Genomic DNA, 12,695 nt, shown 5'->3' on the forward strand with positions numbered 1-12,695 from the left:
CCAATCATAAATGTACGGGCAACGCCCTGTGTAATAAAATGTATTGTCGCACGAGGTTCGAGGCTCTTGACGGATTTGGTGGTTACAGATTACAGCTTTGTTGCCTGTGATTCCCAAAGACGTGATGAGTCCTTGGCCAAGTAATATATATATTTTGCTCTCTTTACAATAAATAGTTAAACTTAGAAGTTGTCTGTCTTTTCTGGAATTCTGAACCCAACAGACTCCAGCAAAGGTCAATTGTGTCTAGAGTGCGCCATCTAGTGGGATCAACTGAAATGCCGGGTATTGCAGGAAAAAGGCTAAATGAATGCGGTCTTTACTATAATTTGGACAATTTTGTACCAATATTCGGTGGGCCGGATTCAAAAGCCCAACGGGCCGTATATGGCCTGCCGGCCTTAGTTTGCCCATGCCTGGCCTAGAGGGCCCTGACGGCTCGCCACTGTTTTTAAGAATTCCAGTAATGTATGTTGCATGTTTTAAATTGATTGTATTTACTTGTTTAAAATGAAATGTGTTTTAGGTTGACTTTTAAAATCTGTCCAGGGACTACAGATGAAAAATAGCCTCTTGGCTAACTCTGGCACATTTACATCAATGTTAATTAATGTGCACTGTCCCTGTTAAATAAATGAATAAATAAACAGCATGAAGTTGTGAATTATAAGCAGCATGTTGTGAATGATCTTACTGCCTCAAAAAATGACAAAACCGAGAGTTCACACATTTAAGAGCACCTTGCCGAGATAATGAAAAGATAGAAGCAATAAAACCACATCCAGCAGAATCACAATCTACTGCACCCAGCAGAGCGCACATGCTTGGACTTTAATTTCCAGCGAATGAGGAATCTCTTGTCTCACCCTCAGTACAATCAAACAGAAGCTTTCATTTCACGGCTGCAGATAAAATAAAAATAACAACAGCCACTGCAGTCATCTCCACATGGGTTTGATGACAGGCTACTTATATCTCTTTTATTAGGCCCACACCTTCGGAGATAGGTCAGGAGGGAATGCATCCCGCCATGTTTTTATTGCGCCACAGCGTTCAGCATGGGGCGTGCCTGCAGCAAAAACATCCACTGACACACACAAGAAATGAATATGCCATTATTCCACCTTTCCAATGAGAAACACCAATCAACCGGATCTGATGGATTCATCCCTGAAGACAAAGACGGAGCACAACAAACCGGGATGGAAATGAAGTCAATCTGTGTCTAAATTGACCCAGTTGCAGATTAAAATAAGCTTATTAGAATGCTGAAGGAATGTAGGAAGGATTGTTCCAGAGAAAGTTAGGTTTGTCAGTGTTGTTCTCCTGCACAGTACATAAGACACATTTAATATTGCAGGAGATTTATAGTGGAAATACAATGTAGATGATCAATATGACAGATGAGAGATTCATTTATGCACATACTGTATATTAATAGGGTACCTGCGCAGAAAGTGATACTCACTTGGATGAATATTTACCAGCAGAGATATCTCTTTAATAAATCCTTTATAAATAATTCATTTATAACAATGATGCTGCATTGATGAGAGATTTTAGTTTTATAAATGAGCTCTATGGTTTAAAGGCTTTATTGTAATATGCACACTTAAAGGTGGGGTAGGTAATTTCAGAGAAACCAGCTCGAGTGCGCTAGAATTTGAAAATACACAGCCGGAAAATATCTGCCACTTCCTCACAGAGCCCCACCTCCAACACACGAATGCGCACATGACCAATGAGGGCACGCGATAAGTTTGTGCACAGATGGAAGGCTGACAGGCAGGTAGGCCATCCAGTTACTTTAGCCGGCTCAGATGATTGGTCGTGCTTTTTACAGTACTACGGCTTCCACAGATGACCTTTTTTTATGGATTTTTTGTCAAAGCACTTAAGATATTCATTGCTATCGGGATGTTAAGAGCATTCCATGGAATATAACAACAAGTGTTCCTCGAGCCGGTTTCTCAAACTTACCTACCCCACCTTTAACTGTATTCATGCAACATATATATATATTATACTTTGCAAATGTCTTGCAAAGTCTCCAGTTTGATTACAGTCAGAGGCCTTACTAACACATCCTTTACCTGTCTGTCTCATGTTTCCTGTCTCACTCCTGCTGTTGACTCAATCCAGGATCACATACAGAGGGCCGGTATAAAGTCTGGAGATGAAAATAATAAAGAGACATATCTCTATGACATTGAGCGTCCTTTTGTTCAAACGATTTTGGTGAAATGTTTGCACATTACTAGCATTGGTAAATACAGTATGTTATACCAAACAATATGAAAAAAAACAAGATGTTGTTAATAAAAATGATATTATATATACTTCCATTCAAGACTGGTCATACAGTGTATGCACAGTTGAAAATTGCACATTTTCAATTTTATTAACCATTTCATATTGTTCTCTGGATTATTATGATTTTGTGGTACTGAAGAGTGAGACACAATAATTTAATAAAATAAATACATGACATTTAAGATCTATTTGTGTACAAGTTTGTTATAACTTTTCTGACTCACTAAGAGTACACCATTATTAGGATGGTAGGATTTTGTAAATACAGTATATACGTATTCCTACAGTAGTAATACTATTATTAGATTTCTCATCTGCAGTATAATATTTACTCAGGAGTTAACATGTCTGACTTTAGGGTGCAGTAAAACTTGTCAGTGAGGTGTACAGTCAACATGCACGCATCATGTTAACCTCTCTGTTTTCCAGAGTCCACATTTTTTAACTGCCTTTCCTATAAGAGAGACTGTGTTTCTGTCAGTGTGTAGGCCTGTGTGCTGCAGCCTCTCTCTGAACATCCTTACATGGAAATGGAGCTCTGCTGGCTCTGAATAAACAAAGCCAGACAACAATCATTCCAACATCCCAGGGTACTTACAGTGGGTTACAGAGTGTTGTGGAGCTTGCAGCTGTCCCAGCATCTCTTCTGTCTTTCCTTGGTGTTTAAAGAGGCCATGTTATGCTTTTTGGGGTTTTCCCTTTCCTGTAGTGTTATATGAACTCTAGTGCTTAACACCATTCAGCCCGGCTTCCTATGGCAAATGTATCTGTTGATGGAACTTTGCCCTGATCAGCTAATCGATCTTACATTTTGTTATTTTACAGCACCATATAATTGGATTTCCCTTATCAAGATACAATATTTCAAGAATATTTAATGTGAATTACCAGTGCTCTAAATTGGACTTCACATCCCAATATAGGCTAGCTATTCAAAGAATAACAGGAAGAAAAGGGTCACTTTTTATTTTAAGAGACAAGTAATCCAAACATCCCCTTCCATTTTCAATTTCATTAAACAGCCCTCATCTGACCCAAAAGATACACAAAAACCCATTTTCAAATACATTGTGGATACTTTAATGTTTTTAATCATAATGGTGTTACATGTAAAGAACACCCCCTGAAGATTTCCTAAGAAACTATGGTCAACTGAAAAGTCCCAGCAAGCCTAATCACTTCATCCCTGCTTTCTTTGAATTGCTTTTGCCAAATTTCAAGTATTTCCTGGCATTCTTATAATATTGCAGACAGATGGACATCAGAACAGGCAACCCAAAAACATAATGCCCCGTCAAATTCTGGTCCGCCTCCAGCTTTTTGACAAAACTCGGCATGGAAAACACTGTTTTCTTCTTTTGCCAAAACTGCCAAAGAGGAAGAAAAAGAAGGTGAATGGAACTTGATCCTAAACCCGGAATATGTCTGGTGGCATCCTGAATAAACATGACATCACATGAGTGTTTTCAGCTTAGCAGATACACTTTTTATTTTGAAGCGAGAAGGAATGAGGAGAATCAAGAGGCCACGTTAACCTCCTCCACTGCAGTCTTCCTCCCCTGATAATTCTCATTTTGAAAACAACTTAAGGACGGAGAGTGGAAAATTAGGCTACCTGGACTAGTGAACGTCATGCTAACACACACGCTATCCCATTTCATTAAAAAAAGGAAACCTATACATAAGTGATAAACATTGCAATAAAAACCCATATTATGAAATGGTAAGGTATACAATGGCATTTAACCTGTTAAGCACCAAGCCTGTTTTTCAGGTTTCAGGCTTGAAAATGCTATGCCCAAAACAAATGACTATAACTTAACTTCTAAAAGGGTTATATGAATACTTTCTTTTATCAAAGCAAGGTTACATCTGTGAGTTGGATGTAGAAGTGTCAGAATCAATATAGATGTTTATGTGTCAGAGTAGATTCAGATGGAACATAGTAAAAAAAGGTAAATTCTTTCCTCCGCCTAAAAAAACCCCATTACTTATAGTGAAGACCACCCTTGAGTGATGGGATGGTAAGGCAAGGCAAGGCAAGTTTATTTATATAGCACTTTTCAACACAAGGCAATTCAAAGTGCTTTACAAAAAATGAAAGACATTAAGAGGTTAAGAAAATGGCATTTAAAATCAGTCATTAAAAAGAAAAGCTAATAAAATAAACATTAAAAGAAAAAATACATGGATAAAAGTTACAGTGCAGTCTAAGATATGAATGGTTCAAATAAAAGCAGCGACAAAAAGAAAAGTCTTCAGCCTGGATTTAAAAGTAGTAAGAGTTGCAGCGGACCTGCGGAATCCAAAGTATAACATATAGTAAGTACCCTGTATCAAGATTGAGGCAAAACAAGTGCAATTTTAAAGTCCAGGTGGACTAACCTTTGGACACATTTGGATACCATCAGTGCCATTTGACCTTTTTCATGTACCATACTGTAAAAATCATTTTATTATCACTATAGGTATTCATTCCATCCAAATACAAAAAAAAAAATTGAAACAGTTCTTCTTTGAATTGAGGCACAGAGGGACCAGGCACTTGGTGCAGTAGATTGGTGTCTTCACCGTTTTGTTGCCAGCATCAGAGCACCTCCTGCAGTACCTCCTGAGCGCGGTGGCATCTTCCCCATAATACTTGGGAATGCATACAGGTGATGATGGGGGGAGTGGTGGTGGTGCTGCTGCAGGGACTTCACCCCTCATGTCTGCAGCAAGCTGCTCCCTGAAGGACTTCTGGGTGTGTGGCTTCGTCCTGCCGGGGTCACCCCTCATCTTGTGCAGCTCCTTGTGGAGAAGGAAGCTGTTCACCACTGCAATGTACAGAAAATGGTAAAAAAATGGCTCGAAATGTGCTTTGCAGGCAGTAGTGACTTCAGTGTACAGGGGCTTTATCTTGAAAAGTCTGTCATACTCTGCGGTCTTTCTTTTGCGATAATTTTCTTCGTCTTCTTTAGGGTCGCTCAGGTGCAATGACCACATGATGGCTTTGAAGCGTTGCCGGGACATCGTATCACCTGGGAATTTGATGTCATATGGCCATGCTTTCTTCCAGTAGTCCGATCGCTTGTGAACGTTAACTAGGCCTGTGAAAAGGATAATGCCCAGGAAAATATATAAATCCTTGAAAGTCAGCACTTTCCAAACATTCTTTCCACCCTGCACTCTATTCAGGGCATTTGTGTTTGTGTTGGTGTTACTGGTCCCCGATATGAGGACCACAGTAACAGTGATACCTGTATGGTGCAGATGAAACAGAAGTAATGAGGACACGTTGTGTTCAGTTTCCTTCCAGATTACTTCTCCTGAGGTTGTTTTATTACACAAAATAATATAAACATATTAATTATCTTATGCATTTCAGTTTCGACTTACATTCCTCAATAACCATTCACATACCTTCATTCTGTCTGTATGTTACTCTTTTATGTGATAAACACATATGTCGAATTGAATTTCACATTCAATCAAATCTGTTGTACCTTAAATACATTTGTATACCGTATTAACCTGTATTTAATACTACTTTTCTTTTTAACCTTTACTTAAAAGTAGTATTTCATGACCCCTCTAACCTGTCATGTTGACTATTTACCTTCTGCCATTAATGGCAGGTCACTAAAATGCACTACTGAAACATATTTAAGTGTAACAAACAACCTTACTGTTTTACCAACAGTAACTAACTTATAACCCTTACAAAGTACATATTTATTACAAACTCACAATCACTATACATGCATGTAATACTCGGTGTGCGGGAGCCTTCAGATATATTGACAAACTTGTATCCTTACTGCGTCAGATCACGTTGTCCCCAAAATGGCGCCGTACCGGGGAAGCTAGGCTAATACACACACACTATTTAACGGTTTTACACATGTAAACAGTGCTACAAAGTCTTTAACTGTTAGCGGGCCATTCATTAGAGGTTTCTCAATACTCAAATGTCCCCTCCTCGACTCCTCGGTCCTCCGGTAGTGACCCGGAAATGAATTTCAGCGCGTCATGTTGAAGGACATCTCATTTCTCTAAATGAACTTCGAGGACCGAGCATCGAGCGTCGAGGAGGCTCGAGGAGCTATAACCAAGGAGACACTGATGGGTCCTCCACGGCTTCTTCGTGGAAGCATTTCCGGGAACGGTGGAGGCGTGACGCACGGCCGGACTTATCTCAGCCAATGACAGCTCTGCATGCATCCCTTGGATATTATTTTAGTAACTGCTTTCATCTAACGCCATGTTTACAGTGAGAACAGCTGTGAGGTCCGTGCAGAAAGCAGAGCAGTGTGTAAAATATATATCACTCAGTATAACAGGCAGGGTCATTCTACAGAAAAGGTGGAAGTACTGTCACTTACTTTTGCAGACACCAAAATACATGACGTTGACCTAATACTCACATTCATTATATATGTTTAATAAATAGAGATTGTCTTTGCAATGGTACTAAATAAAAAAATTAAAAAAATTGTTTTATACATAAATTGCAATTTATTTAAAATGCCAAGTTCGAGGAACTGCCTTGTCACTTTGATCATACATGGAAGTGGAGCCTATAGTTTTCATTTAAAATATTTTTTTTCAATAAATAAATCCCATTTATATTTACATAACATTACATACATTAAATATAACACTGAAATGGTAAAAAAATAAACGCAAATTATTATTAATAATATCAAATAAATGTCAGTCACCAACAATTACGTCATTACTGCTACACAAAAACGCTTTTATTTTGAAATAATGTACTGTCTCTGAAGTGCCTCCTGTAACAAGAGATCATTTGAGGCAGTGCAGTGGACAAAGACATAAGGAAAGTCAGATACTTCTTACTTTGTTTGTTAAAGGTGTCATTTTATCCTCGAATTTTTCGTGCGTCTTTCAAGTCTGTCATTAGTGATACTCATTGCATAGCCCTAGGGGTGAACATTTGAACGGGAAAATGTATTGTCTTGAAGAGTTAAATGATTTTGATATTGAATGAAGCCATGTGGTCTGACACATGGCAGCCATTTTGTTAAAATGGTAGTGTTTTCTCCAAATTGTCACTGGTGTTACTCTTCTTCCTGGTGACACCAGTGACGTTCCTATATAAATGAGCTTTTGTATAAAGTGGAGCCTATGTTTTAATTATGTCTATTGTAATCATTATTCTATTTTACTTTCGTCAGGTATGGCAAAATTGAGTGCAGCTGAAAAGCAAAGATTATACAGGCAGCGGAGAGATTCAGACCCTACAACTAGGCTAGAGTACTTGGCAAAACGCCGTCAGGGTTATGTCAAGGACATCCTGACTCAAGAGAGGAAGAAAGTAGGAGATCTGAGTGAAAGGGAAAAGAGAGCTCAGAGAAAGAAGACATCTGATGAGAACAGTGCAGGCAGTCTTGACCCCCCAATCTTCACCAGAAAGATCACCTCCCCTCATCCCAAGGTATACCGAAACAACACACAATTTAACAGGAATATAAAGGTTTATATAACACACAATTTTGGAAAACCCAGTAAAATGTGAAAATGGTATTTAATTTCACTGAGAGATTTGTTTTTACAAATGAAACTCCTTGGCTTGGGACAGTATTCAATATTCTGACATTCTCTCATCAATGTTTTTGACAGGCAACAACAACAAGGAAGAAAAGTCCGTAGGAGCAATGACCAAAGGAGACAAAAAGAAATCCAGGAGTTGAAAGATAAACTAAAACAAGTTTCAAAACAATTTAACAAATACAAGAGGAGATTCTACCGTTTCACAAAACAACAGCAAACAACAAATCCCCAAAGTCCTATAGTCCAGCCAAAAGAGTAGAAAGAATACTTCACGGTCAGTCTGTCATCTCTCCAATAAAAAGAACACTGACTTTCCACTATGCTCTGGTTGATGATTTGAGGGCAAAATACAAAGCCTCCAGAGAGGCAAAAGCAAAGAGGGCAGTTGCCTCAATTCAAACAGGGAGACAAATTAGAAGATACAAAATACAAACGCTTTGGTGTCTCGTACAAAGCTGGGAAACAACTGAGGAGCAGACATGAAGACAACACAAGAAAAAGGAAAATGGTGAGACAATTCTACCTGAGAGACGACATCAGTAGACTAACAACAGGGAAGAAAAACACAATCACAATACAGAAGGTCAAGAAGCAGAGAAGGTTACTTTGTGACTTATTGAAGAACCTTCACATGAAGTTTGTAGCTGAGCATGGAAATGTTAGTTACGCTTTCTTCTGCAGAAACAGACCCTTTTGGGTGGTAAAACCAAATGAGCGGGACAGAGAGACATGCCAGTGCAAGACTCATGACAATCTTCAATTCATGGCTGACACACTGTACAAACATGGTCTCTCAGATTAGAAAAATGTGGATCAAATGGCTGACAACACTGTTTGCAACGCCATGTCGCAATGCCAAGTCGTGTGCCTATGGTGACTGCAGGGAATGCAAACACACAACATACCCCCTTACCAAACCACCATCTGATGATGAGGTTACTCTGACCCAGTGGTGTCCGGTGAAGACTGACCCCAAACAAGGTGAAGAACTTGAGAAACAAATCACAATCACTGTCAAGAAAGAAGTGACTATAACAGAATGTGACCTTGCTACTCAGTTTCAAGACAGGCTCTTCAAATTTTGCAGGCACATATTCAACATTCGGTGGCAGTTCAATGCCTACAGAAACCTGCGAGAAAACCTGACCTTGAAGGACTGCCTCATTCACATTGATTTTAGGGAGAATTACAATTGCAAATATGCAAAATAAATCCAGTCTGTGCACTTCGGGGGATCACACCAGCAAGCGACCCTCCACACTGGAGTTCTCTATGTGCATGACCAGCCACCCATGTCCTTCACCACCATCTCACCGAGTAGAAGGCATGACCCAGTGGCTATATGGGCTCATCTTGACCCTATCCTGGAAATGGTAAAGAGCCAAAACCCTGATGTCCAAAACCTCAATTTCTTCTCTGATGGACCTGCTACACAATATAAGCAGAAAGGGAACTTTTACATGATTTGTTCTGAACCCCAAGAAAAAGGCTTCCAAAAATCAACCTGGAACTTCTTTTGAAGCAAGCCACGTAAAGGGTGCTCCGGACGGTGTAGGAGGGGCTTTGAAGAGGTCTGCAGATGCCTTGGTCTGCCATGGAAGGGACATCCCTGATGCTGAGACTCTATCAGGTGCTTATGGAGTCAGGCACACATGTGAAGCTTTTTTATGTAAGCGACGAAGATATTGAGGTAAGAGTAAGGAAGATGCAAGAGGTCCCTCTTTCAACAATAAAGGGGACTATGAAAATGCACCAAGTTTTGAGCACCACATCTGGAGTTCTGAAATACAGAGACATCAGCTGTTTCTGCCAGGCAGCAGAGGATGTGTGGGATTGCCCATGCTACGGTCTGCAAGATGTTGTTGTTAGAGATGTTCCGCCTACAGAGGGAGACCAGTCAGAGGTACAAACACAGCAACACCGACCAGACGTGATCGAGCTTCATCATTGTGGGAAGTGATGTATTATACGGTATGATGACCAGCCATACCCTGGCATTATCCTGGAGGTGGAGGAACACAGCGTAAAGATCAAGTGCATGCACAGGAACAGCAGGTATGACCTGAACAGGTTCTACTGGCCATCCCCAATAGAAGATGTCAACTGGTACCTGGACGATGAGATCATGTGCTTAATGCCAGAGCCAGTTGCTGTGAACAAGAGAGCCATCCAGCTGGATGAGAAGATTTGGGCATACCTGAAAGAAGAGCTGGGACTTTAAAGTGAGAGTTCTGTTCCATAATGTTAAATTGCATTAGCTGCTTTCACACCAAGTACTTTGCCGTACTTAGTTCCCTGTACTTAGTCCCGCCGAACTCTTTAGTCCCGGAACTGTCCTAGTAAATCGCGTTTACACCGGAATAAGTCCCTGAGTGAGGATTAGGCAAATTAAGCCGCTGACGTCACTTTTTCTTCTTCTGCTTTGGGTTTACTGGCAGGCCACAAACAACTTCACGGCATATACTGCCACCCGAAGTCCCGGGTAAATCACCCGAAGCGCCGACACCTCCTCATCACCGTTCCAACGTTTTATTTTGTGTTGCCAAACGTGGGAGCGGTGGAGTGATGAGGAGGTGTCGGCGTGTCTGGCGATTTACCTGGGACTTCGGGTGGCGATTTACTACCACCCGTCTTCTGGAATTCGGGTGGCAGTGTACGCCGTGAAATTGATTTGCGGCCTGCCAGTAAACCCAAAGTAGAAGAAGAAGAAGTGACGTCAGCGGCTTTATTTGCATAATCCTCCCTCAGGGACTTATTCAGGTGTAGCGATTTACTAGATAGTTCCGGGACTAAAGAGTTTGGCGGGACTAAGTACTGGGAACTAAGTACGGCAAAGTACTTGGTGTGAAAGCGGCTATTGACAACCTGTTCTAATCTTTGTATTCAAATGTTTTAATATTCTAAATGCTTACTAAGTTACATGGCATTTTTACTTGAGAAAATGGTTTAAAACACGAATTGTTTTGTTGTGTCATTGGTGTTATATTGCGTCACTGGTGTTACTTCATGTTTTTCAGTGATGTGATATTATAAATGCATGTTTTTGAACTTTCTAGTAATATTTTGTTGGTTGATTGGTGATGTAATCTTTATTTGATATTTTAGAGTTAGTATCAAACATTTTGTTTAATTGTTATATATACATTATTATATAGACAGAAAAAACGATGGTATGATCAAATATCAATCTATATAAAATGTTGTTTAAATGGGAAATTGTATTAAAAAAATGAAAATAATCAAATATTTGTCATGGTCTTATTATTCCACTAATCTGTCTTTAACTAAATATTCAGGTTGTTTTGAGAAAAAATATTTTTATAAACATTTAATGTTGTTTACATTATAGGTAACACCAATGACACAGGAACGGCACACACATTCTTAAATGACATGTATACAAATAATACAAATACTTTAAGCTGTACTTGTTGTGGATTCATCAAGTTAAGAGGTTAGTTATTGCTATTTAACAGGTTTTAGATATGAAAGAAGGAATGCATTTCAGAACATTTGTATCACCCAGATTCCACCTTTTCTGTAGAATTACCCGCCTACTCTCTGTATTTGTATGCTGTAGTTTAGTAGATAACTACAAACAAAGAGTCGATATTTTTCTAAGACCATTTAGTGCTTCACATAATAAAATACACAACGGCTGTAGCCTGATTATGCTTAAGGAGCAGTAGGTGTGTGTGGTACAGTGTGTAGTAGGGGTGTAACGGTTCACAGAAGTCACGGTTCGGTTCGTACCTCGGTTTGAAGGTCACGGTTCGGTACGGTTCGGTACAACAAGAAAAAGCAAAAAAAAATCCAAAATGCATAATTCCAGGTTTGTTGTTATTTATGTTTGAACAGTAGTGCAAGTTTCAGTTTCAAAATAAAGAACTCTTTTTTGAATAATTAACTGTATTAAACAGTTAAAAACAAACCATACACAGTACACTCAGATGGCCATATTATCTATAATGGCTGATGTCAAACAAAAAGGTTTCATCAAGCTGTAAAGCTAAAAAGAATGTCTTGAAAATGTGACATCATAAATAATAAGAAAGTGTTTCAAGAGCGCAAAGTCGTTGAAAAACATATGCCAAAAGCTTCCGTTATTTATTTTGGTCTCTCGGCTCTCATGTCTATTGGTTTATAAAAACAGCGGGGATCAGCTGTTGAACTGCTGCTGTCTTTTGCCGGGCTCCGGTGATTGGCAAATCTGGGTGATGCCTTCTGATATGATTTAGCATGTTTGGCGTGTGTTACCATTAGCATACCGCACCGCTGTAGAACAACGCCGACACACCGTCCTCGTCCGATCCACCACTCGTACACTCCATCGTTATTGTAGTCCACAGAGAACCCGAAATGTTCCCACACAGCTGATTTAAAAGAAGCAGGTGGGTTCTAGCTCCTGTGTGTTATCTGAAATCGCCATACAAACTTTTCTTCTTCTTGTATTTTGTTCGTTTTGTTGTTGTGTTTCTTCTTGTTCTTCATTTGTTGTTTAAGGGCGGCTGGCAAACAGCTTTTAGGCGCAATACCACTTTTTTCCCACTCATAAAAAAAAGGCGTATTCGTCGTGTGACTGCGTGTGCCGAACCGTGACGTCCGAACCGTGACGGTACGGGACGAATACGGATACCGTTACACCCCTAGTGTGTAGGTGTGTGTGTGGTACAGTGTGTAGGTGTGTGTGTGGTACAGTGTGTAGAGGTGTGTGTGTGGTACAGTGTGTAGGTGTGTGTTGTACAGTGCGTAGATGCGGCAGACAGACGGGTCTCAGTTGGTTTGGTGTCCTCTGCTTACTTTTAATACTTGTACAACTTTTGGCC

Source organism: Gymnodraco acuticeps, unplaced genomic scaffold, assembly GCF_902827175.1.
Source record: "Gymnodraco acuticeps unplaced genomic scaffold, fGymAcu1.1, whole genome shotgun sequence".
Classification (NCBI taxonomy): domain Eukaryota; kingdom Metazoa; phylum Chordata; class Actinopteri; order Perciformes; family Bathydraconidae; genus Gymnodraco; species Gymnodraco acuticeps.